The sequence below is a fragment of the Python bivittatus genome, unplaced genomic scaffold (genome assembly GCF_059951505.1).
Source record: "Python bivittatus isolate LINGU-HERP-01145 unplaced genomic scaffold, Pbiv_v1 ctg000080_np1212, whole genome shotgun sequence".
Classification (NCBI taxonomy): domain Eukaryota; kingdom Metazoa; phylum Chordata; class Lepidosauria; order Squamata; family Pythonidae; genus Python; species Python bivittatus.
This window is the reverse complement of record NW_028277035.1, coordinates 56,305,804-56,330,217: the sequence shown is the minus strand read 5'-3', so window position 1 is coordinate 56,330,217 and position 24,414 is coordinate 56,305,804. Positions and strand designations below refer to the sequence as shown.

At 36.4% G+C, this 24,414-nt stretch overlaps 1 long non-coding RNA gene across 6 annotated transcripts in view; it reads right to left on the bottom strand.

Moving 5' to 3' along the window:
• Positions 1-1,734: 1,734 nt before the first annotated feature.
• Positions 1,735-24,414, bottom strand: part of LOC148216712 (uncharacterized) — a 134,119-nt gene continuing 111,439 nt past the window's right edge. For 3 of the 6 annotated variants that reach the window (XR_015794866.1, XR_015794878.1, XR_015794877.1), the window contains exons 6-7: positions 15,225-15,410; positions 4,478-12,675 (exon numbers count right to left, since the gene is read on the bottom strand). This is a non-coding gene — a long non-coding RNA (uncharacterized LOC148216712). Of the gene's footprint in view, positions 2,007-4,477; positions 12,676-15,224; positions 15,411-24,414 lie in introns of those variants that run through there. The other 3 variants (XR_015794870.1, XR_015794875.1, XR_015794874.1) reach the window with 3 other exon arrangements.

The window sequence follows — 24,414 nt, the reverse complement described above, 5'->3', positions numbered from 1 at the left end:
TGTGAACAATGTATAAAATAGGTTGGGTTTTTCTCCCCTTTATTGGAGGTAACAATAGGATTTCTGGAAAAAATAAAAAAGCTTTGGGAAACAGGAAAAGAAAGAGATCTTTGGAGAATATTCTGATATTTCTGTTTCAGGGTCTTGCTTTTCATCCTTTCTTCCAGGAAATGTTCATCTGGCCATGCAGTATTGGTCAAGTGACAGTGCAAGATTGCATTGTCTGGTGAAAATTTCCTGGAATAAACAGGTAAGAGAAATAGAAGACACACTTGCACATTTTGAAAGTACAGAAGAAAATGCATCTCCCTTCACCATCTGCTTTCCCACACAAAGTAAGGTGACCTCACTTTTCCCCCTGAGAAGTGCAAAAATATTCTTAACTCCCCATTTCTGTTCATTTCTCTGGACAAATTTATCTTCACCATTGGAACAAACTGAAAGACAGGGCAGATTTTGCCACAGTGCTAATTAGGACTATACTCCAATACAGGCAGTTCCCGGGTTAAGGATGTCCAACTTACAGACAACTGGTACTTACGAATGGGCTGCCTGTTACTAAAGATGGTGGATGGCATTCTCCTTCCTTGAGCTGATGAACCACTGGAGCTGCGCAATGTTTCCATGAACTGCTGAAGCTGCACATTTTTAGCATACAGCCTGTTTTCAATGGTTTTCAGCAGTTCATGAAAACATCGCATGGCTTCCGTGGTTTGTCAGCTCGAGGGAGGAGAATGTTGTCCACCATTTTTAGTAATAGGCAGGCCATTCATAAGTACGAGTACTGACTTACATACAAATTTGAGCTAAAGACAGGCTTAGGAAGGAACTCATTCTTAACTCAGGGACTGCCTGTATCCACTTCCTTAGAGTTAAAATAAGTCCCATTAAATGTATTGGTTCTTTCTTCTCAAAAGGGATGTATAGAATTATGATGTAAGGCCATAATGCTAAAGATTCCTATTAGGGAGTAAACTAAAAACTCAATTGGACATGCTTCTGTGTAGGCAAATTGTACTTTAAAATGCTAGCAAATGGATTTGTATTGTATGTTGTGCTAATAGAGGCTGTGCCCTGTATTAGGCTCTTATTAAGTCTGTCTGCATTTTCACTTATGATATTAAAAATGTTCCAGCCTTTTTAAGAGTGGAAGTTGTTAATCAGCAAAGCTTACAGACTTGGAGGCTCTCAAAGTTGAAGTAGGAATAATTAACAATAGTAGTTTGGGAAAACAGATAAACTTAAGTTCAGTGACCAGCCCTCACCAACCTGCACCAATCGGAAACCAGCTCAGCTAAAGACCAATCAGAAGTCAAGTCACCTGGCTATAAAGACAGGAACCCAGTTAGTCCCTGCTCAGTTGCATAGCTGACCACCTTGCCCCTGAAGATGCCAGCCATAGTTGGTGGCAAAACATCAGGAAATGTCTAGACCATGGTCACTAAACTCTGAAGCTCAGCACTCCCCAAACTTAAGTTCACTTATGATACTGTATGTCTTGCTGTGTGGTGACTACTGAAATTGTTGTTATGTGAGTATAGCTTCAATGTTAAACTGCTTTCTTTCTTCTTTTGTTTTTCTGCTATATTTCTTTATGCACATTTATAGGAGTAATATGACTATTACTCATATTAGGGAAGAAGATAAGAGAACAGAACAGTTACTTTGGTAACATTGAAACAAATTAATATTTATTAATTAACTTAAAATACATTGTAAACAGGTTTCCTGAATTATGATGTATCAATAGCCTTCCAATTCTTCACATATCTGGCATCAAATATATACTCATAAACCTGTCTCTCTGACAGAGGGAAGTTTTGACTGACAAGTCTAACACCCATTCATCACAAACCTCCCAAAAGCTTGCCTAAAAAACAGGACACCTTCCAGTGCAGCAATCCTTGACATCTGGATGGATGTTGTTAGGAGAGCATTTTGGGCATCTTTAAAGGCACCTGTGAACTTTGTGATATTCTCCAGATGTTTTCAACTTTCCTAATAATCTATCAGAAGAGAGAAGAATAAATTGCAGTTGACCAGATAGTATTGGATTCCAGCATAGCCAGTGTTCAAAATTATAAGACTTATAGCCCACCATCTGAAAATTCATGGTTCATAATCAACTCATGCATTATATGTACCAACTGTAATATCAGTTGGTTAAGGACAGTAAAGAATACCAATTATGCCAGTGAAACTTATATTTGATTAGGCTTATTATTAGATTTGGACATCCCTTTTGTCTTCCAACTTTTTGCAACCAGGGAAGATTGAAGGTGAAGTGAGAAGCAAACAGCCTCTTTAACATCTGCTGAAGATTTTATTTTGCTTCTCAGACTAAAGGGGCAGTTTACTGACCTAACTTGTAATGAAACCATCTGCTCTCCAAGAAGCACAACTAACTTAGCCAGGAATTTTATCAAGATGAAATGGCAGACTTCTGGTTGAGGAGCTTTATTTCATTTGGTGAGTCTTAAATTATGCAGTTCTAATTAAAAGTTCCAGTTCCTCAGATTAGAACTACCTGCCAATAGGAAGTAATCCACATTACTGTATTATTTTGTCAACACAACATTCTAAATCATTTGAAATTAAAGATAGTGGGGAAAAAAAGCTACTTGTCCAATATACTTATACCACAACAACTGGATGGCTGAGTATACATTTTGACAGATGAGGACCTCTCTATTGTTCCAATTTTAGTATGTGAGTTGTCAATGGCAATGAGTTGCCATTTATCTCCTTGAAACTCATTTGGAATTAAAACTCCCCCACCATAAGTTTATAAAACTATTCTCAATATGCCAGAAGGCTCAGTAAAATGAAGTGAGTTCCACTGAAATCAAGTACAAAATTAAGTGCTTAACGCATGCTGATTTCAAGAGGACTTAAGTGAGCTTAACTTTGTCTGAACTGTGCCCAGAGATTGGAATTGTTTGTAAGACCTCACAACCAGCTAGCTGAACAGAACTCCTAATTCCAAATAATTAATGCTTAAGTCAGCTTCTGATTCTAGAGAATTTAGGTACTTCAGTGCTGTTCATTTAAGGACAAATTGTACAGCATCAAATGTATAGAAGATTCAATACATTATTTTATAAGTACATAATCTAAAGTATTTGATGGATTCCCAAACAAAAATATATACATGCTGTGAGGTGTTCTCCAGGAACCTATAGTTTCCTTCTGTTCTCTAAGCTCTATCTCCAATAATTTCTTCCATAAGAAGTTGCCATGACAATGATAATTATTCTTGATCAGCAGCATACCATAATTACTGCAATAAAGTTATATAAAGCTTGCCGCAACATGTGTGAGCAAGACATTTTCATGTCAATTATGTGCTTTTGTTTTTTCAGATGAACTCAGTGCCTTTAATAATGAAATTGTAGCAAGCAAAGCATGAAACTGAGTTTTATATTTTTGCTAAATTAATTTTAAGAGGAAAAAAAGCTGGCTGTTGCTGACAGCTGTTTGGTTTATTTAGTTTGCTTTGTTGCTGTCATTTCTTTAAATATTTATCTTTCTCATATTTCAGAATATATTTATCTTAGTTTTAATCTTGTTTTATTCTCATGTATTAATGCAGTGATCAATGTTCATAAATAATGTAACACAATATCCAAGGATTCAATCTGCTTCTTACAAAGGGAGTTTATAATGGCATTTTGTGACATCATAGGCAACACATGAAAAAAGAAAATCAAACTATATTGATATTAAAGAACAGTACATTGCTAGCCTTGAGCACTGTGGAGAATCCTCTAGTGATTCCAGTAGCTCAGATCTGAATAGCTTTACAAATTAAGCCTATGCAAAGCAACTTCAATTCAGTGAGTGAATTCATACTGGGGAATGTGATTCATGTTGGGGAAGTGAATGATTCTCCATAGAGGAAAACTGATTTATCTTGATAAAGCAATTTGTGTTGCCCTGAACTTTTTCAGGCCAGCTCTGTGGAACTACCTGCAGTATTCATCAAAAGTAGCCAGCTAAGGAGACCCCTGACGTGCTCATTCCAGGTTGGATGGCTTTGGCATGCATGGACTGTGGCTTTGCCTGCAGGATTCTGAAGCCCCCTACCCTGGAATACCTTCAATGTGTGCCAAATGGCCTTGAAGCCAGACAGATTCAGCCTGCAATGCAGGTACTCGTAGCAGTAGCTGAAGCTGCCCAACTCACACTCCCTTCAGCCAGTGCTGCAGAAGAAGATTCTCAGTCTTCTTCCAAAGTGAGAGCTCTGCAGGAGAAAGCTGAGAGGGGCTTGAGGAAGAACATCACAAAATAACATGGCGTCCTTAGCACTTACAAGTGAGGGGGCCACCTGGCTTTGAAAAGCACTCTGAAGTGGTACTTTGCTTGAAACTTTGTAAAGAGAGAGAGAGAGAGAAAACTTCCAAGATCTGCAGAGAACCTCTTACAGATCATTTGGGGATAAGCCTCTGCTATCTGGAACCAAACACTTTCTTGCATCAGTTTTCATAACCGAAATAAATAACAAAAGAGGATGTACAGGATTTGATACATTTAATAAGTATCTGCAATTTAACAAATATGTAGAAAAAATTCCATAGAATTCCATAGAAGAGAACATTTTAAAAACTGTTAAACCATGTAAGAATGTAATACAATCAGCTTGTCCCACTTGCCTGAAAACATTTGTTTTAGGCACATTTTCCATTTCATAAGGTTCAATCTTTTTCTTGCTACAAAGTGAGTGGCACAATATCAGTGTTTCCTTGTATGTAAAACATGCTGATTTCTCTGTCCAAACAAGAGAGTGATTCGTTTGTTCATCTTTAGTGAAGGAAATGTTGGAAATTGCACAGATCTTCCAGAAGCAGATCAAAGAGCTGACAAGATGAGTTGGTCAAGTATTTCCCTTTCATCTGGATATATTGTTTGTGACATACCATTCCTCAAGGGGGAGGAAGGTTTCTAATCACTTTAAGAAGGAGATGACAGGGAAGAGGAAAGGGAAAGATTAAGGATCATCTATAAACAAATTGCAGTGAATGGACAGGTAGAATGGCAGAAAGAGGTTGACAGTTTTAATACAATGGGAAAAAGACAAAGCTGTGTTTAGTATGTATATTCAATGTATTATTTTGATCTATAGAAAGAATACATGCAGTTCCACTTGAAACTGATTAAATTATTATACAATAAATTCTCTGATAATCTTATGAGACTAAAAAACAGGGATATAAAAGAAATCATAAGTTAAATGCATTTTAATTTTTAATTGTAGATTATACTGGTTAAATTTGGCCCAGCCTTCCATGGTCCAACTGAGTTCCAAATTGATTGATGTAGCAGAACATTCCAGCATATTAAATCACATTTATAGCTTACCACAAAGCCAGAGAGAATTATGAAATTCAGAAAATCAAAACTATTATGTGTATGTTTTCTAGGGCTATACTGATCTTCAAAGGGACTCCTTACTCTGATGAAAGTTCAAGTCAAATGCTCATCCCAAGGGTGGGAGTGCTGTGGTGCCCTGCTTCTAAATAATGGCACAGCCACAAGGTGAAACACTTCATGGAGGTAGATCAGTCACACTCCACACAGGTCTGGTATCTATCCATCTTCTGAATGATATCAGAGGTGTAACGTACTCTGAAAGTATAAGAACTCATTGGCTGCAATTCTGAGTCATTGTTAGCTACATTGCTTTCTTCATGAATCTCAGAACAGGACTGCAAGCACTACAGTTTATAGCTCCTGGTTATGTGCAGTGCATATTAAGGATGTACAATTGAGTGTAAATCCAATGTACAGCTGAGTATAAATCTAGTCATATTATTTCACTCTATCCCTCCCCCCAAATCTGTTTTTTTTTTTAAAGAAGACCAAAGAATTGATATTATATGGGCTTAGGTTTTTAGAAACCAAATTTTATTTTCAACTTATTAAATAAAGTAGCTTGTACTCAAACTCCCCTGATAGGCCCTTATCTATTTTTTAGATTTAATTACACCTTTTTTCTTGAGCACAAAGTGGTTTCCTCCCTTCATTTTACCTCATAATGAGGTAGGTTGGTTTACAACAGACCCTTAAGTTCCTCAGTGAGTTTCATGGCTGATGGTAGGTCTGAACCTGGAACTTCCTAGTTCTAGTTCAATGTACAACCACTACACTAAACTGGCTTGCAGTTTCTATGCAATGCCTCCAAATACACTTAATTAAAACATTGTTGATCCTAATGCAAGTTTTGTATGCACCTCTCCTCAACAAATGCTCTCAGTGAGGATCTACTTGGCAAAAGTAAGACAACCCTCCTATTTTAAAGGTATTACTCAGGGGGAGAAAAGTTTTGTCTTCATTTGAATAAAAGTGGTATTATACATTCCCATGATAATTAAATAAGATCAGTGATTGTCCCACTACTTCATGGAAGGAAGTAATTCAAACCATTCCCACCCATGGTTCCTACAGTGGCCTAACTGCAAAGCAGAAAAGTTATTAGCCTAAAGCCAACTTCTGTAGTGGATAATGAAGAACATGTTGTTATTGAGAATTTGTGAGGCACCTGCTGCATATATCTAAGTTCATTTTGGTGTAAACCAATTCACATCACACCAGTGTTATCATTTTTGCTCTAGTGGAAATAAAAAAAGATTGGGGGCAAGTACTTGCTACATAAATATTTATATAAAATCAAACTGTTCTCTGTGTGACTCACAGATGTACAGCCAAATTTCAATAGTAAATGTAGTAAATAGTTAAATAGCCTTGAGTCAAAAAGCGGATGTGTTTAGACAGATGGTCGGTCTACTGAAATGCCTCATTTTACTACTGATGCTTTCCCAGGGATGGACACAGCACGAGACAAAACTATATTTTATAGTTTCATACCAAAGTTATGGAAGTCACTGCAGCGATCAGTAAAAAGTGTGGCCTTTCACTGGATATCCAGGGAATGTTTGGCTTAAATAGGGAAAACAATTTCATTATTGGGAGTTAAATACAATCCAAACTTTTGATTAACTGCAACTCTGAAATAAAACTATTTTATCTGAGTCAATTCTGAATTAAACTGGGGGAAGTTTACCCTTAATACTTATGAGCCAAATCAGGAAGTCCTTTATGCTCCTGATATAATTCAGAGCAGGCACCTTCTGGCCTTCTAGAGGTGGTTGAGCTAATGTTCCTAATAATCCCAGCCAGCATGAGCAATGGTGAAAAATGCTAGGAGTTTAGAGTTCAGCAACATTTGGAAGATTGTTCTTGCCCCATTATACATACCTGTTTTTCTCATAATGATGCAGCAAGGTATGCTAATTTTTATGCAGAATAGTGATTGAGCTTCTCCTAAGATTGTTGGAGTTGGGTCATAAACATATCAATGACAAAGGGACTTTCGGGGATGGCATGGTATACTGAAGATGTCTCCGCAAAAGCGGAGCTGATAACTATGGCAAAGACTGAAGAACCAGTGAGTAGACTGGTTCTTCATAACCTCCATTCTTCATAAGTAGAGGACAGGAAATCACCCACATGTGCTCCAGAAGGCTGCTTCTCATGAGGAGATCCCAGGACAGCAATCTTCCGTGGGTTTGAGCGCTAGGAGACAAAGGTATTAGCCACCTTGCTTGCAACTGCAGCACAGCCTTTTAAAGGACATTAAGTTCACAAGCCTCACTTTCTAATCACTTTTGGAAATTGGCTATTAATCATCTTAAAACTATTAGAGACCTTTGCAATGACAAGTTTGAAAAGTCGCCGGGTGAGTTTAGCTTCAACTCTGAACAAAAGAAAAAATTAATTATAAGCTTAAGAACTTAAAGAATTTGAAATAAACAGCAAAAAACTAAACAAGATTTTGATCTAAGAAAGTTATAAATGGATTAAGGGTCCAATTAAATTTGGAAGATTGACTTTTACTAAGATTTTGGAATTAGCTATAAAAAATAAATAGCTTCTCATGGGAATCAGATTTATTTTGGCTATCTTAGATTATTGTACATCATAACAAAGATAAGCAACTTTATGATTTTGGAAACTGAACACTAGAGGGAATTTAAAGTAGAGGGAAAGAAAGAATACAAGCCTGCATTTGGTGTTGGTTAGTACTAGGACTTACAAAATGACACAAAATGTCATAACACTGGAAATATTAAAAGAGATCTTTGAAGAATGGAGCCAGAAATTAGTAGTTACAATATCAACAGTGTCAGTAATGATGTCTGACTCTATGGACAGACAATGTCCAAAAGATGTAAATGAGGGAATGACAGATGTGGAGCAAATTTTGTCTGACAAGACAGAGAAAGGACCGAAAGTGGAACTACAAATATCAGGCTGAGAGAATGATTTGGAAAAGGACTTTTTATTGGATATACAAAAGAAACTGCCTGAAGTTTTAAAAATTAAAAATTTAAATGATAAACCAAGAGAATGTTCTGGAAAATGTTTTCTTATTGGATCTACAAAAGAGGCTTGTTAAAGACATGAAGAAGTCTGTGCGATGGGATAAAGAATTGAAGAGAAATCAAATCCTATGACAATATTTGAATGAACTAAAAATTAAGACTGTTAGAAGTAAAAGGAAGGAATATAAAGTTGATTTATTTGATCAAGGTTAAAATAAGACATTTTTTGCAAAGGTCTGGCAACCCTTTAAGCCTTTTTGCTGATACCAGAATTGAAAAGTTGATGTTTTATGAATTTGCTTATAGATAAGGGATGGGATATGGGATGAAGAGATATCTGTTTGTAACCTTATAGGGAGTGAAGAGTTACTAAATTTGTCTATACTTGTAATGAAGATTAGAAGTCACTTCATATATTTCTTTTCTTTTTCTTTATTATATTTTTTCTTTTTTCTTTTCTGTTCTTTCTGTTCTTTCTCTTTTTATTCTTTCTTTCTATTCTCTTTTCTTTCTTTAAGTTTAGTTTTTATTAGTTTTTACTATTGTAATCAAAATCCTTAATAAAAGTATATACAAAGCAAATCAATGATAAATAAAGAACTGTAATCCACAAGTTTCTTTTCTCTATTATGTTCCAATCTCATGCATTTCTACTTGAAATAAGTTTCCTGGAAGTATAGTTTACTTCTGAGTGACATATAGGTTTACTCATGAGCCTGGAAGTAGTTTTATAGTAATATATGCATATGACTGTGTATTCAAAATAAAATTCTGTATCAAACATGCATATATGACCTGCCCATATACTAAAACCAATAATAGGTAATATTTTCACATGAAATAAAATACTAATTTAAGATGTAAACTTATTCACATTAAAATAAATGGTAAATTACAGGGCCATTTGAATGCAACAGATTGCAACTTTCAGTTTTTAAAATGTTCAGTCACATCTTATGGTTACTATTCTTATCATATTACTTTTCTGAATAACATTCACCAATAGTAATACTATTAACCAACAAATAAACACTTAAAAGCCAAGTACGTGAAACAAAGGAGCAAGCAATTATGCAAAAATATCTTACTCATTAGTAATTTCCACTTCTCAAAAAGATATGGACAGAATTTCAATCATGTAATATGATTCCAAATAATAGATAAAATTTCCTGATTTCAGCAGGGTTTTGTTTTTGTTTTTTTAAAAAACTGCACTCATATGGCAAAAGTGGACATAATGTTAAAAGTGAATTTTTATGTGCCTATTATATATTTTTTAATACAAGTAGAAACGGTTGTGAGGGTGATAATTATTTGGATTGTATCAAGCATGAGAAGGTGAAGGCAATGTAAATAGCAGCTTCAGAAGATATTCCTTGGGACCACAGTATAGAAAGAAAGTGTGACCTACCCCCACAAGGAAAACCTAAGGGTTCACAACCACTTTCCAGTCAATACTATGTACAGTTTCATTATGCAACTGCAAGGAAACATTTGACATCTTGTGTCGTTTAATCCCAAATCCCTTTAGCTATGTCATTCAGTGAGATGAATTCTTTATTTGGTGGAGTACTTGTCATCTTAGGCATACACCAAACAGCATACTCTCACCTAGAATTCTAGTTTTATTCAAGCTTCATATTAAGGAAATTAATCTGAATCAGTAAAAAAACAGATTTAACATTTACTTCTAAAATCATTAACAACTCCAGAACATTGTGTTACTTGGTATGATATTCCAATTAACAGTTGGAAGTTCCATATATACTTCCATGTTTACCTATGTGTTAAATGGATCCTTCCAAATCAAAAAAGAGTATTATGGAACCTTAAAGACAAATCTTACTATGTTAGAAAATATATGTGGACTATAATCCATTTCATGGTGGATAGGGCTATCAGTAGCTATTCACCTTGATGGCTATCTATTACCACTAGAATCAAAGGCAATAAGATGCTCATTTCTTGCTTTGGAGTTTCCTGGATGCATCTGGCTGACCACCATGTGATACATTATTTGGCCTGGCCCATCGAGTCTCTTCTTACATTCTTATTGGATACACGGAGTGTTAAGATTATATAACTATGTCCATAGTAAGAAAGGGATGGGGAACAGTAAGGTGTGTGTGTATGCATAAATGAATTATCATGGCTAAAACATTCTAAGGTGCTTTGAATCAGACTGGGGAATTTGAAAAGACAACAACAACACCCAAACCACCAACCCATAAGAAGCTACTTTGGTATTACTGCCTAAAAAAATTATATGGACCTGACCATAAACTCAGCAGAAGTCAAGCTCAGTTTGAGATGGTTGTCCTTACTGAGAAAATGACTTGATTGAAATCAGTAGTGCAGCTGGATTTGAGAGGGGCTGGACAAGATGCCTCAAGGTGACTCCATACCAATGTGTCTCCAACCTTCTTATCCAATAAGCTTCGCATTACCTGATCAATTATATCTGGTGGGCAAAATGGGTGAACCAGTGCTCAGTGAGCAGCACGCCAGATGTGGATACTCTGCATCCAATAAAGAAGTCAGGAATGCTTGGTCAGAGTGCAGGACGAAGCATATCCTCAGTGGGCTAAAAGTGACTGTGCCTAATCCCCATCCTAAAGTTTGTGAGGCAGAGATCAGAGGGGAATGGGTTCCCTTTTCTAGTTAAAAACAAAATAAACCTTAATTATGGCCCAGCAGACTTTCTACTCAAGTAAACGCTGGAGCCACTTCATCTGGTGGTTTGCTAAGCTGCCTTCTGTAGCACATAATCAGGGGCATCTGCAGGAAGAGTAAAAAAAAAGATGGATGCAAAGATGCAATCAAAGCTCTACACCTTTTTTATGTGCATTTAACCATCCTGTGGGCAAACTTGATCATTTTCAAAAGTTTGCTGCAGAGGGTGCAGGGGAAAAGGAATTAGACTACAGAATTAGAACTTTTATTTGGTCTATTTTTCCTTTCAATAACAACCCTGTAAGGGAGATTGGGCAGAGGGAGAGTGACTGGCCCAAAGTCACCTAAGGAGCTTTGGTGGCTAAGGGTGAACTAGAACCTGGGTCTCCCTTAACCATTATACCACTCTGGCTCTGGTGGCAGAAGGTTGAGCTTTTCTGTCTTTGCTTCCCTCTTCTTTCTTGTTGAGAAGCAGCAGTTGCTCTAGGAAATGAAGTCACGGTTTACTGTTTTTTCTTTTTCTTTATCTTTTTCTTGGTTTTTTGTTTTGTTTTGCTTTTTTAAAAAACTTTTTTTAAAAACATCTTTTTATAGCTATCGTATTTTCATTTCAATCTTTGCTGTAGTATAAAGCTCACTTTATGTATGTATATGTATTTTTTCCTTTCTCTTTGTTTTTCCTTTTGTTGTTGCTTGTTTAAGTAATAAAAATAAGAAGGTTTTTTTTAAAAAAAATACTTGGCAGGACAGGTTACAAGCAGATCAGCAGAAGCTTTCTGAACAGTGGGCCTCCTGAAGGTCACCTTTTCATTCCCTATGGAAGATGTGGCTGCCCTGTTTCCAGAGTCATTTGGAAGTCGTATGAGGTTCACAGATAAGTGTGCCTATGATCTGGACATTTAAAAGAAAAATGTCCTCCTGGACATGGACACCAAAGCATAAAACAACAACACAAACAAAGAACAAAATACATTGCTGGACCACTCCTTGAACACTCAAAAACATGAATACTGCATTCTGTTGAGTTCTGCTAGAAAACAAGAAAGCAGGTAATCCTTTCCATTCTTGCAAAGTCTATTTTGGTTCAAATAATGTTTCTTGCTGATTTTAAAATAGAAGTTGGGAAAAGAAAACAATGCATGATACACAATACAGGTTACTGCAGCACTGAAGTATGCTTGATGAATCTTTCATCGGTTCTTTTCACCTGATCAAATAAATGCTCGTGACCACTGAACCCTCACTTCAGTGGAAATTAGCAATAATGTGTCTTTTTAAAGCTTCAGTGCCCTATTTTGACAACACAAAAATGACTACCATACAGTGCTCTCTATCCATGTATATTAGAAATGTCACTCAAGTATCCAGTTGCCGATTTGCAGATAGTTTACTTTTAAAAGCTTCTGTGAAGGAGCTATATTTAGGAAGTAATAAAAGGGCCTTAATAAAAAACAAGTTCATCTGGTCTTTACCTTAAACTTTTAGTTCACTTTCAGGAAAGGTGAGATGAAAGCATAGGACAACCATGGCTCATTTATTAGTTTACCTACTTTCTTCTCTTCTATTCCTGGAATCACAGAATGAAGAAACATGATTCTCCAAAATGCCACATCTTCATGGCCTAGTTTTACAAAGGGATAGAGAAGTTAAGATAGAGAGTGCAGTCAACCATTTCTGCTTCCCCACCCCCCATGTTTGACTATATCTGAATTTTTCTGGTTATTATTGTAAAACAGGTTTTCATTATACGTATTCCACAAATTTATTTGTCTAAGGGAAAATAATCCTGGACTCTCCAAAGAGCACTAACTAGATATAAAATAATTATAAACACACAGAAATACTTGCTACATACTGCTCAACATCTGTACCTTTTTCGCTGTGTTTCTAATTTCCATTGAAACCAATCCAACAAGTGACTGCACATGACAGACAGACTTGTTTCTATGTACGTGTGTATGGCCAGAAACCACAGTTCAAAAGAGGGCAGAACGTGGACAAAAATGACTTGTGATTTTGGATTAAAATGAATTGCCTATGAAATAAAGCATCCTAGTTGTGAAATTAATCTATCTGTTATCTCCATGTAGACATATAAACCATTCTCTCTCACAAAAAGTGCTGTCTTGTACACATGTACACGTACACAGAGAAAGAAAGAAAGAAAGAAAGAGAGAGAGAGAGAGAGAGAGAGAGAGAACGAGAGAGAGAGAGAGAGAGAGAGAGAGAGAAAGAAAGAAAGAAAGAAAGAAAGAAAGAAAGAAAGAAAGAAAGAAAGAAAGAAAGAAAGAAAGATCTATGCACGCTTACTCTGTATTACATGTAACTGACTTAAGAAGCTCTAACTTCCAGATAAGAGTATATAGACTCCTGTGATGTTGGGAATAGATCTGTTTTGCCCAGCTTTCTTTATGTAAACTGGGAAGGAAGATCTTTGGGTTACTGAGCTGTATTTCCTTTCTGTTTACTGGAAGGAATTGAGTCAATGGAACTTTTGTGCACAAGGAAACCTATTCACGCTTGCAGATGAGTGGTCCTGACTTTCAGAGAAATGTGCCTATTCAGCATTGTGTTATCCTCATGTTCTCTCTTTGCTGTCAACATGTTAGAAGGTGCCTGTCTGCAGTGGAGAGCCTCTCTATTCATGGAGAGAGATTCCATAGATAGAGAAAGCTTTCCACTTGAGGTACTTGCCTCTACCCATGGAAGATAGCAAGCAGAAGGTAAGTCTACCATGCTCATTCCTGGCCTTCTTTAGAAAAACCTCCTCCTCTTGTTCAGTCTTTAGCTTTTATCATTTGCATCTCCTGCCTATTTGCTTGCTTTCCACATCTGACATATCCTGAAATTCAGAGGTATTGGGGAGGACTTTTGTTCTGGGTAGTACAGTATATATCATTATGCAGTAGGAGCCTTTCAGCATCTCCCTGTTGAAATCTAAAGTGTTCCTTGGTCCTTGCTATGAAGAAGTGCAGCAACTCTCACCACAGCCTGTGATCTGTCACCTTTGTTTTTTCTTAAACTATCTGAGTTTAGCACAAGCACCCTAGTTGTCTAGACACGGCTTCCATGCTTTTCCTTTCCTGGACCTTGTTTTTTATAGTTTGCTTGTTTTTCATTATTGGAACCTTTTCATGCAGAATGAAATGCAGAATTAATGTTATGGCACCTGCCCTTTGGAACATCATTCCCCTGGAGATTAGATTGGCCCCCACCCTGTTGGCCTTTTGCAAGGCTTTAAAGATGTGGTTCTGTCACTGGGCCTGGGGATCTGGGTGTGTGTCTGAGCCTGTGCAATCACTGTGCTGATCTGAGTTGTGGTTTTTTACTTGGCTGTGGATTATGCATATGCTGGTGTTTCCTTATTTCTCTAGGTTTTTATGCTATTTTTTAATTATTGTTACCCACCCAGAGTCATGAATTTGAAATGGGTGGCCATATAAATTGAGAGAGAGAGAGAGAGAGAGAGAATAGACAGACAGACAGACAGACAGACAGACAGACAGACCATGTACTTATTTACCTAGATGCCTTCATTTCTTATATCAGTTTATTTTCCAGAAAATAAATCCAACTCTGTCAGGATTCATTCTCCTTTAGAGGTGTGTATCAAACATGGATTTGGCTCAGTATTAAATTTAGTGATTAGAAAAGCAATCAAGATTAACTGAAGCCATTTCCTTATAATTTACAGCATTTGATAGCATTATCCAACCATTGCTGTGCTGATTACACAGTACTGTAATGAAGACAGGCTTTATATCACCACAATATAAGAAGCTATAAATCATTAATGAGGAAATGGCCACAGACCAAACTAGAGACTATCCAGTGTGAGCTGGAACTAAATTCAGAGCAAGATTTAGAAACTTGAACATAATTCCTCCTATTGGCTACCATGGGAAATCCACACATGGATGACATCTTTATTTTTTAAACGTAAGTGGGTGAAATCTCCAGGCACAGCAGACTTTCTGAGGGGATGAAATTTGGCAAAGTTCAGAGAAATATGTGCAATACGGTGGCTTTGATGCCAGAATTCTTTACATTTTGATTGTATTAAAGTGCTTGCTCTTGTCTTCCCAAGTTCAAGAGCAGACTTGTAGGAACATAGCACTCTCAATGCTTGTCTGTACTAGGATGTTTTCAAAGTACAATCAAATAACATACCTGAGATCTGTTGTCCCCTTAAAGTGGTACTATCTGTGTTCTGCCTCTTCTCTGGTGACTTGGATCCATTGCCTTAATGCTGGGTCCTTTCCATAATCACTGATGTATGGATGAGCATCAGAGAGCCATCTGTTAGTATGGTCACTTCTGCTTTGGCTTTTTTCCAGTCCTCACCAATACAGCCTTCTGCAGGAGAGCAAGTAGGTTGAAGAGATTCCCTCCTTACTAGTCAGCTTAGCACATCATAGACTCCTTTAGGAACTCAGTGTCTCCTAGAAACCCTCCCCTACCTCTTCTGTCAATGGATCCACCACTACCAGAGGCTCTGCTCCAGCTTCTCATCTCCACAAAAAGTATCAGCTTCAGAAATGGGGCAATGATGGCTATCTTTTCCAAACAGCTCTTTTCTGCAAATAATAGATCTTAACATTTATTTATTACTAATTTTGAAGGGACAGCACTTTAGCTGAACAAGTATAGTGCCAACAACTTCTGCCCTGCTTCCTCTACCTAGCAGTACCACACATGGTTTGCCATCGTCTCAGACTCCTTTATATTGATTTTAAAAATGTGATTACTTAGAATACACTTCACTACATAAAAGTACTTTTGTATGGTTCCTCAGCTTACAGCAATTTTTAATGCAAAATAAATGTTTGCATAGGTAATACGACTTACAAAATAAACTAAAGAATGCACTCACCACAAAACATTATGTGAATTATGTATAACTTTATGATTTTTGCTACTCTAAGAACTAGATGAGATAACATAGAACATGATTTGCCTGGGCCAAAAATGGAAGGGAGGGGGGAAATGATACTGCTTAAAGAAGCATAAAAGTACACCAGTGACAAAACCAATAAATGACATTTAACTTCTAGAGGAAGAATCAGGTTGTGAAAGAATCAGATGAGCACAAAAAGGAAAATCCTCATCAATGTAGAGAAGGTGGTTAATTGAAAGGAAATAAACATGGAGCACAAGAACTACAGCTCCCCTCAGTAACTTCACAAAAGTTTTTCATACTTTCCTGCCTACTGAGAAAGACCGAATAAACAGCATAAAAGAGACTAGCAAATTATTCTCCAAGACACTGTGATTGGACAGCCCTGGTATCTTTTTCACTGGGAATAGAAGCAACATCTGTCAGTCACCCGGTTCCTTTCCTTCTTCTTTCCATCCTTCTCTGATGTTCTCCATATATGCAAAAGCAGAAGAATATTTATTAGTTTGCTTTTGCTTTTTTGCAGCCTGCAGGAATAATAAATTGCTCATGATGCTTAGGAAAGTCTACCTTGGTTCTGATCCCTTTGAAGGGTACTCTGATGTGACTCATACAGTACAGCCACCAAACTTTTCTGAAAGAGCCTGAATTTAGGATTAGACATTTAGATGCACTGAATCCAGTGCATGTCTAGTGTAACCTATCCCTTCTTAAAATAAACTTTTCAGAATGTTGAAATAAACATTCCTTGGGAAGGAGTAGTGCATAAAATACATTTTCAGAATGCCTAATTCTTATACGGTAAGAAGTACACATGAGGTAAATGCCAAAATAAAGTATATGTTATACAAGTATGGACATTAAGTCAAATTCCCTTTGGTAGATGTTATTATTTCATAGGGGTAATTCTGCCCGATTGCTGCCTTGATCAACAACCAGCATAGCAATAAGCAAGTAGAGAAACAATTACAGCCTTGCTTTGTTAAACGCAATTTCTGTGACAAATATAGCAGAACTTTGCATCCATTTGAATATAACATGATTCTGAAAAAAGAACAGAGCACATTTTGAAGACTTTCATGGAGGCAGCAATTTATATTTAAAAAACAATAGGAAAAAAATATCTCTACTCAATCTTCAGAGAAAAACTCTCTTCCTCCTACACCATCCATTCACAGTACTTAACTTGCCTACATTTTAGCACAGTAATGCAAGCCATGCCTTGGAAGATGATTTAAATTGCTCTTCACATGGCAGCAGGCTAAGGGTGTGGGAGAAGTAACATATCATTACCATGATACATCTTCATTTCTTTAAATGCACTGAAGTGTTTGTCAGCCCATGTAAAGTACCAGGTAGGAAGAAATGAAAAACACATTCTTTGGCTGGTGATAAAGAGGATGTGAAAACAAAAATGCTAACATAACATCTCAGTTTGCTTCTTCTCATTCAAAAAAGGCTGTATAATCAATTTAGAAATGAATGTTAGAAGGATTTTTTTTTTCCTCTCAGACTTTACCAAAAGTCAAATGATAAAGAGAGGAATCCTGAACCTTTTCACCATCATGTGTGATTTTAACAGTTTTGGAGATATTGCTACATAAAGAAACCTTTAAAAAGAAGTGTTTTTCTTTTTAAAAAAATTCTGTCTATTATCAAAATGGATAAGATAACTAAAGCAGGATATAAAGGTTGTAGACAACCTTCAGGACAATTAACAACTTGTTAAGAGCAAGTATGCCTCTGGTTAAAGATAGAGCACAATTTTATTTGGTTTTCATTTTTACCAGATCACATTTGATTCCTCAGACCAACTAGTAGATTGGGACATAGTTATCTTTTGGGTTCTATGGTCTAGTGGTTAAAGAGAGCCAATTTGGTCAAGTGGTTAAGGCTCCAGGCTAGACACCAGGAGACCGTGAGTTCTAGTCCTGCCTTAGGCATGAAAGCCAGCTAGGTGACTTTGGGCCAGTGACTCTCTCTCAGTCCATGACGTCAGGCTCAGGCGACAAGCTGGCCAGTCAATTTCTGTCGCAACCAACAGATCAACATTCAGTTGATCTGAGGAAGGAAAAAAAAAAAAAGTGGACCCTTCATCTGCAGGAAAAATGTTAGGAAGAAAAAAAGATTATATGAATTTTGCCATGCAGTTCTAGGTTGACAAAAGCTTATGAATTCTTATATTATAGGAAGTGGCATGACTCCCCATATATTAGAAAACCTGAGTTCCAAATGCATATATAAAGAAGGTTACATGTGAAGATAAATATTTAATTCCACGGCTTTCTTTTGATGGAACATCGAAGCAGCTAATTAAGCAACTGCTTTATGAATATGTATGAATTTAAACTATCTGGGAATTTATTTGCTCATCCCTTCCCAAATGATTGTCTGTGTCAGCAATAGGCAACAGTTAATCAGAGGAGGAATCAAAGATTCTATTTTTGACTCTGTCATTATAAAACAAGGATATGAAAAGTGCAGCCTGCCAAGAACCTTCTGCAAAAAGTGTAGGGAAGGAATTGCATCCTTTTCTGTACTGCATAAAGTTTAATTATGAACTTTATGCTGATGGAAGATACATACTTCTGCTGTAAAGCCTGTAAATTAACTGGCTGCCTTAATTTAATGACAAGGAAGGTTGAGCTGCTGAGACAGCGACACAAGGTGTAATCTAAGTTCAAAGAGGAAAGGGAAAGTTGTTGGATTCAGATTTTAGCTTCATGTAGGGACAGCAGAAAGATATAAAAGAAGTCATAGGAAAGGAAAGGAAGGCTCATATGTTGCTGTTGAGGTGATGGAGCAAGAGAACATTTGGCAGGCTGGAAACAATTGATGTTGGAATCAAAAGGCATAAGGTTTAATATTCATGTTAGGGATTGCCAGGAATAATAAATTATTATAGAATTATTCTTCCAATCTAATAGAAATAACTTATGTAATTTATTATAGGATAATTCTTCCTATAATAATGTTTTAAATTACTGCATCATTGGGATGTGTGATGATAAATGCAACAAAAGAAAAAGAAAAGGAAAAAAAACGCAACAGGACAGGACTAGATGTTACTTTGAACAATCCAGCCAGTTTTTTTATTAGTGACCTTCAAGTGTGATTTGATTCAGCACTTAGTTACACGATCTAACAAAACAATAGGGAATTTATTGCAAAATTGCAGGATAGCATTAGGAAATACAGTGAAAGTTCTACTCCATAAATTAGCCTTTCTCATATTTTGCTGATTATGATTTTGCCCCTCAAGAAATACTGGATGTTATACTGAATTTTTTAACCATAAAAGAAAAAAACCTTTCTTGTTAGAATGAGTGGGATGCCGATATTACTGGCCGGAGGGTATATCCCTTTTGTCCTCATATTAGTGAGGAATAGGAGAAGGATAAGGATAAGGATAAGGATAAGGATAAGGATAAGGATAAGGATAAGGAGAAGGAGAAGGAGAAGGAGAAGGAGAAGGAGAAGGAGAAGGAGAAGGAGAAGGAGAAGGAGAAGGAGCGACCCAATAAATGTCAAGAAGCCTCATATTTCAAGGGGGTGATGAGGGTGATGGCAGCAAATGTTCAAGACTGGCCTGTTTTCTTTGATTCAGAGTGCTTAACGAGTTTTAATTCAAGTAATACACTACTTTAGTGCCTTTTTGTTAATGGACCTATACTATTTTTAACTCTTTGGCATTTCATTTTCATTTCATGCAATGCTTATCATTTGTTTTTTCTTCCAGAGGTTAGCCTAGTGCCACTAACAAAATGGAAGGCAGGAATGCATACAAGCTACCAATATAATTCAAATAATCCATTTTTTCATCCACTATTTAAATTTAACTCTTCTTGAAGTGTGGAATATATTACTTGTTGCGTTTTGCTCCTATGCGATGGAAGACTGGCAGTAATGCAAGTTCATTTTTCACAGACAAATTCCAGCACAAATTCAACCATTATTACATCATAATGGATATAGCGTGTACAGCAACTCGCAAGTGGATCAGCTTACTGCCCTAAGCACAGCCCAACAATGGTTCCCCTCGGCCCTTCTGTTGCTTAACTGACAAGATATTAAGACTCAATAAATGCTGAAGGTGAAGTAAGAGATGAAAAATCCAGTTTTCTTCCTGGCCAAACCCCGGGCCAGACCGAGAGGCCCTTTCCCTACCCACATTTTAGAGTGCATCTGTCTGGTAGCCTTAAGCTGAAGCTGGCTGGACTCTAAACCATTTTAAGAAAACTCTTGGTAGACAGGGGCACTTCAGCAGATGTTTAGTCCAGAATGTAAGCAACTGCAGTCCCCCGGGCCCTGCTGCTGGGACCTCCCAACTCTCTGTGCCAGGAAAGCAAGGGCCAATCATTTTCCTTTTCTGCGCATGCATACAAAGCTAAATTTATATATACAAAGTTAAAGTATTAAAATGGGCATGTATGCAAATATAACAGCTGCTTAAAAATAACAATTCCTTTCTTGCATGCACCCAAGTTTGGCTCAAATAACGTTTGCTACAGCTTCTGTTACAAGAGTGAGACTCTCAGTAGTGTAGTGGGCTTGGCATGCAAAAGATTGCCAGCTTGAAACCCATGAGAAACTGTGCTGCCTTTTTCCCCCTGAACTATCTACTTTACTACTTTATTTTTTTAAACAAGTCCCCTGGTGTATCTTTTCATTGCTTTTCTAGGCACTTGAGGTGGAATGATTTCACCCCAGCTTTCAAATATCCTAAATGTGTGTGTTTATTCAGGCACGTTAGGCAAGTACTTAGTTCTCTGGAGAAGTCTATAATGCTTGGAAAGGTGGAAGGAAAGAGAAGAGGATGACCAGCAGCAAGGTGGCTGGCCTTGATTGCAATGGTAATGGGCACACCATTGGAAGACCTGAAGGGCCAGGTTGGGGATAGATCCTCCTGGAGAATTTCTGTCTATGTGGTCATTAAGAATTGACACTGACTTGATGGCCCACAAAGATATGCATTTTAAAGTTAGAATAGAGCTGTGGTTTATTTAGGGCTGCACTAAATATTTCAGCTTTTGAGGCATGAGCAATTTTTTGAGCACTGAAATATGTTATAAAGAAACGTGCGCTAGATAGATATATGGTGCCTTTGTAATAGAAATGTCTTTTCTTCCTGTTGAAGCTTTTCTGCCATCAAGTCCCCCCTACCCCACTGAGAATGCTTTTCCTTTTTGCTTGGCACATTGGCTAATAAGGGCCATGCCATGACATTATAGCCAACCAGAAGGGCTACAGACTATAATCACTGAGGTCAAAAGAATTACTGTAGACTGGCGTAAACCTACTGACCAATCAGCAGGAAGCATAAATGCTTATTGAATAGGTGGACACGCTGTTTCCTAAAAGACAGCCAAAAGGAAGGGACAGCTTAGCCTAGGATTATTCTCTGACAGTATTAGTCATCATGACTTTGTTACACAACAAATGGTTCAAATTATTATTTTAGTATATTTGGAATATAACTAATTTAAGTGACTAGTACTTCAACATGCCACAGGGTTATTATTTTCCAATATACTACAATGTATTTTCATTAATGTGATAGTCTTAATTGGCATTTATCATCTACTATTATAATTAGAGTAATATTTTGGCTGTCAGGTGAGTATTATGCATTTTATAGTTTATGTGGGTATGTATGTGTATGTGTATTCTGTCTGTCTCACCCATTGGCTTTGATGTGGGTTGATTAGGTAGATAAATATAAAGCTATCACCTTAAGCATTTCTAACTGAGAACCATAAGAGTTGCCAATTAAATCTGGGAGAAAAAGACTATGGGGAAATATCAGGGAACTCATCAGTGATACTTCAGTAACAAAACCAATGCACAAATAAGAAGTTTCCAGAGTATTACCCAACAAATTAACCTTCTGTGGCAACAATTGTCTATGTTAACAGTAAGAGAAATGGAAATAAAAATGAATTACACAAAACAAAAAATTTTGACTTTGCAAATAAACCAGGGAAATGGTTGGGATACACATTTCAAAAAGAAAAAGAAAATTATATTAAAATTACAAGAGGGAAGTACTGTACTAACAGATAATGTGAACATGCAAATTTTTTTTATCAATATTATTCTAATTTATATAAAGGACAAGAAATTTCCCTAGAGAAAATGGATGAATATTTAAAGAAACAAAATTTACTGAAGATTACACAGAAACAGAAACAGATTATGAACAGACCTATAACAATGAGGCAAGCTTGTGAAGCTATAAAAAAGACCAAAACAGGAAAGGTGCCTGGACCAGATAATTTACCAGCTTCTTATTACAAATGTTTTGGAGATGAAATCTTACAACCTTTACAAAATACGGTGAATTCTATTTTACAGAGGGGAAAGATGCTGGATAGCTAGAAAGAGGCTAACAGCGTTAATACCTAAAGAGGGCCAAAATCTGACTAATAAGAAACTTTCGGCCAATATCATTATTGAATAATGACTATAAGTTGTTTACAATGATTTTGTCTGCATTTATAGTTAAGGGATAATATTAGAAATGTGTTGGACATTTTGGAATATTTGAAGCCACATAATGAAAAACAAGCTGCATTGATTTTCTTAGATGCAGAGAAGGCCTTTGACCATTTGAACAGGGCTTTCTTGTTTAAAGTTCTGGAAGATATGAACTTCAGAGAGAATTTTATTAAATGGATAAGATTGATTTACACCTCACTGAAAGCACAAATAATTGTTAATGGAGAACTAACAAAACCCCGTGAGATACAAAAAGGAGAATGCCCATTGTCTCCACTCCTGTTCATTTTAGTTCTTGAAATACTGAACAGAGATATAAGACAAGATGAGAGAATTGCAGGAGTAAAGGACAAAAGAGAAATTTATAAGTTAAGGGCATTTGCTGATGATTTGGTGTTGGTTTTAGGGGATTGGTTAAAGGGAATAGAAATATTAATGGGAAAATTAAAAGAATTAGATATGCTAGCAGCTTTTAAGATTAATAATCAGAAAACAAAGATGTTAACAAAAAACATAAAAAAGAGGATCAAACAGAACTGATGGACAAAACTGGTTTTAAGACTGAGAAAAAAGTAAAATATTTGGGTATCACCATGACAAATATGAATTGTATGTTGTTTCAAAACAATTATGTTAAGATATGGAATGAAATTAAAAAGGACATGTTAAGATGGGAGAATTTTCACTGTTGGGGAGAATTTCTGTGATAAAGGTGAACGTTCTGCCTAGAATGAAGTTTTTGTTTCAGACAATCCTGTTTTGACAACTGATGTACCATTTGAACAATGGCAAAAATATATATCTAAGTTTGTATGGCAAGGGAAAAAGCCACAAGTTAAATACAAGATGTTACAAGATGCAAAGGAAAGAGGAAGATTCAGTTTACCTGATCTGAAATTGTATTTTGCCCCTTGTTGTTTGGTTTGGATGAAAGAATGGGTGTTGCTGAGAAATAAAAGACTTTTAGAGTTGGGAGAATGTGATCTGACATTTGGGTGGCACAGATACTTCTGGTACGATAAAGTCAAGGTTAATGTAGATTTCAAGAATCATTATATTAGACATGCCATATTAAGAATATGGAATAGATACAAACCCAGGCCATGCCCAAAAACACCTAATGGCTCTCAGCACAAAAAGCATTTTGTAGACAAGAAATAGACAAAGATAAATGGTTAACATATCATGAAATACTAGAATTTTATCAAGGGGAATATAAAATAAAATCAAGAGAACAAGTTATGACAGAGGGACATAGTTGTCAATGGTTTTCTTACTTATAGTTATCAGATAGATTTAAAGTAGATAAAAGAATGTATGTTATTGAAAAATGTAAGGCAGAATTTGAAACAGAATTGTGTACAAATGATGAACATGTAATTGCTAAAATGTATAAACTTTTATTGAAATTTGAAACAGAAAAAGAACAGGTCATAGAATGTATGATAAAAACTTTGGTTATAATATAGAAATGAAACAGCGGGGAAATATGTGGTTGAAAGGACTGAAATTTACATCATGTTATAATCTTAAAGAAAATTTTTATAAAATGACATACCGTTGGTATATGACACCAGAAAAATTTATGTAGGAAATGTTGACAACATGAAGGGTCATTTTATCATGCTTGGTGGACGTGTAAAAGGGCTAGAAAATTTTGGGCTCAAATACATATAGTGATTGAGAGGATTTTAAAGATTAATATTCAGTTGAAACCAGAACTTTTCCTCCTGGGGCTGATGGATAAACAGTTAGAAAAGAGCCATGGAACACTGTTTTATATATGATAACTCCAGTGAGAGTGTTATATGCATAAAGTTGAAAAAATTTAGCAATACCTTCAATGGAAGAATGGTTGGTGAAGATGACAGAACTTGCTGAAATGGTTAAATTGATTTGATTAGAGAAAAGACAATATCTACATTCATTGGTGACTGGAAATCCCTTATGGACTTTTTGCATAAA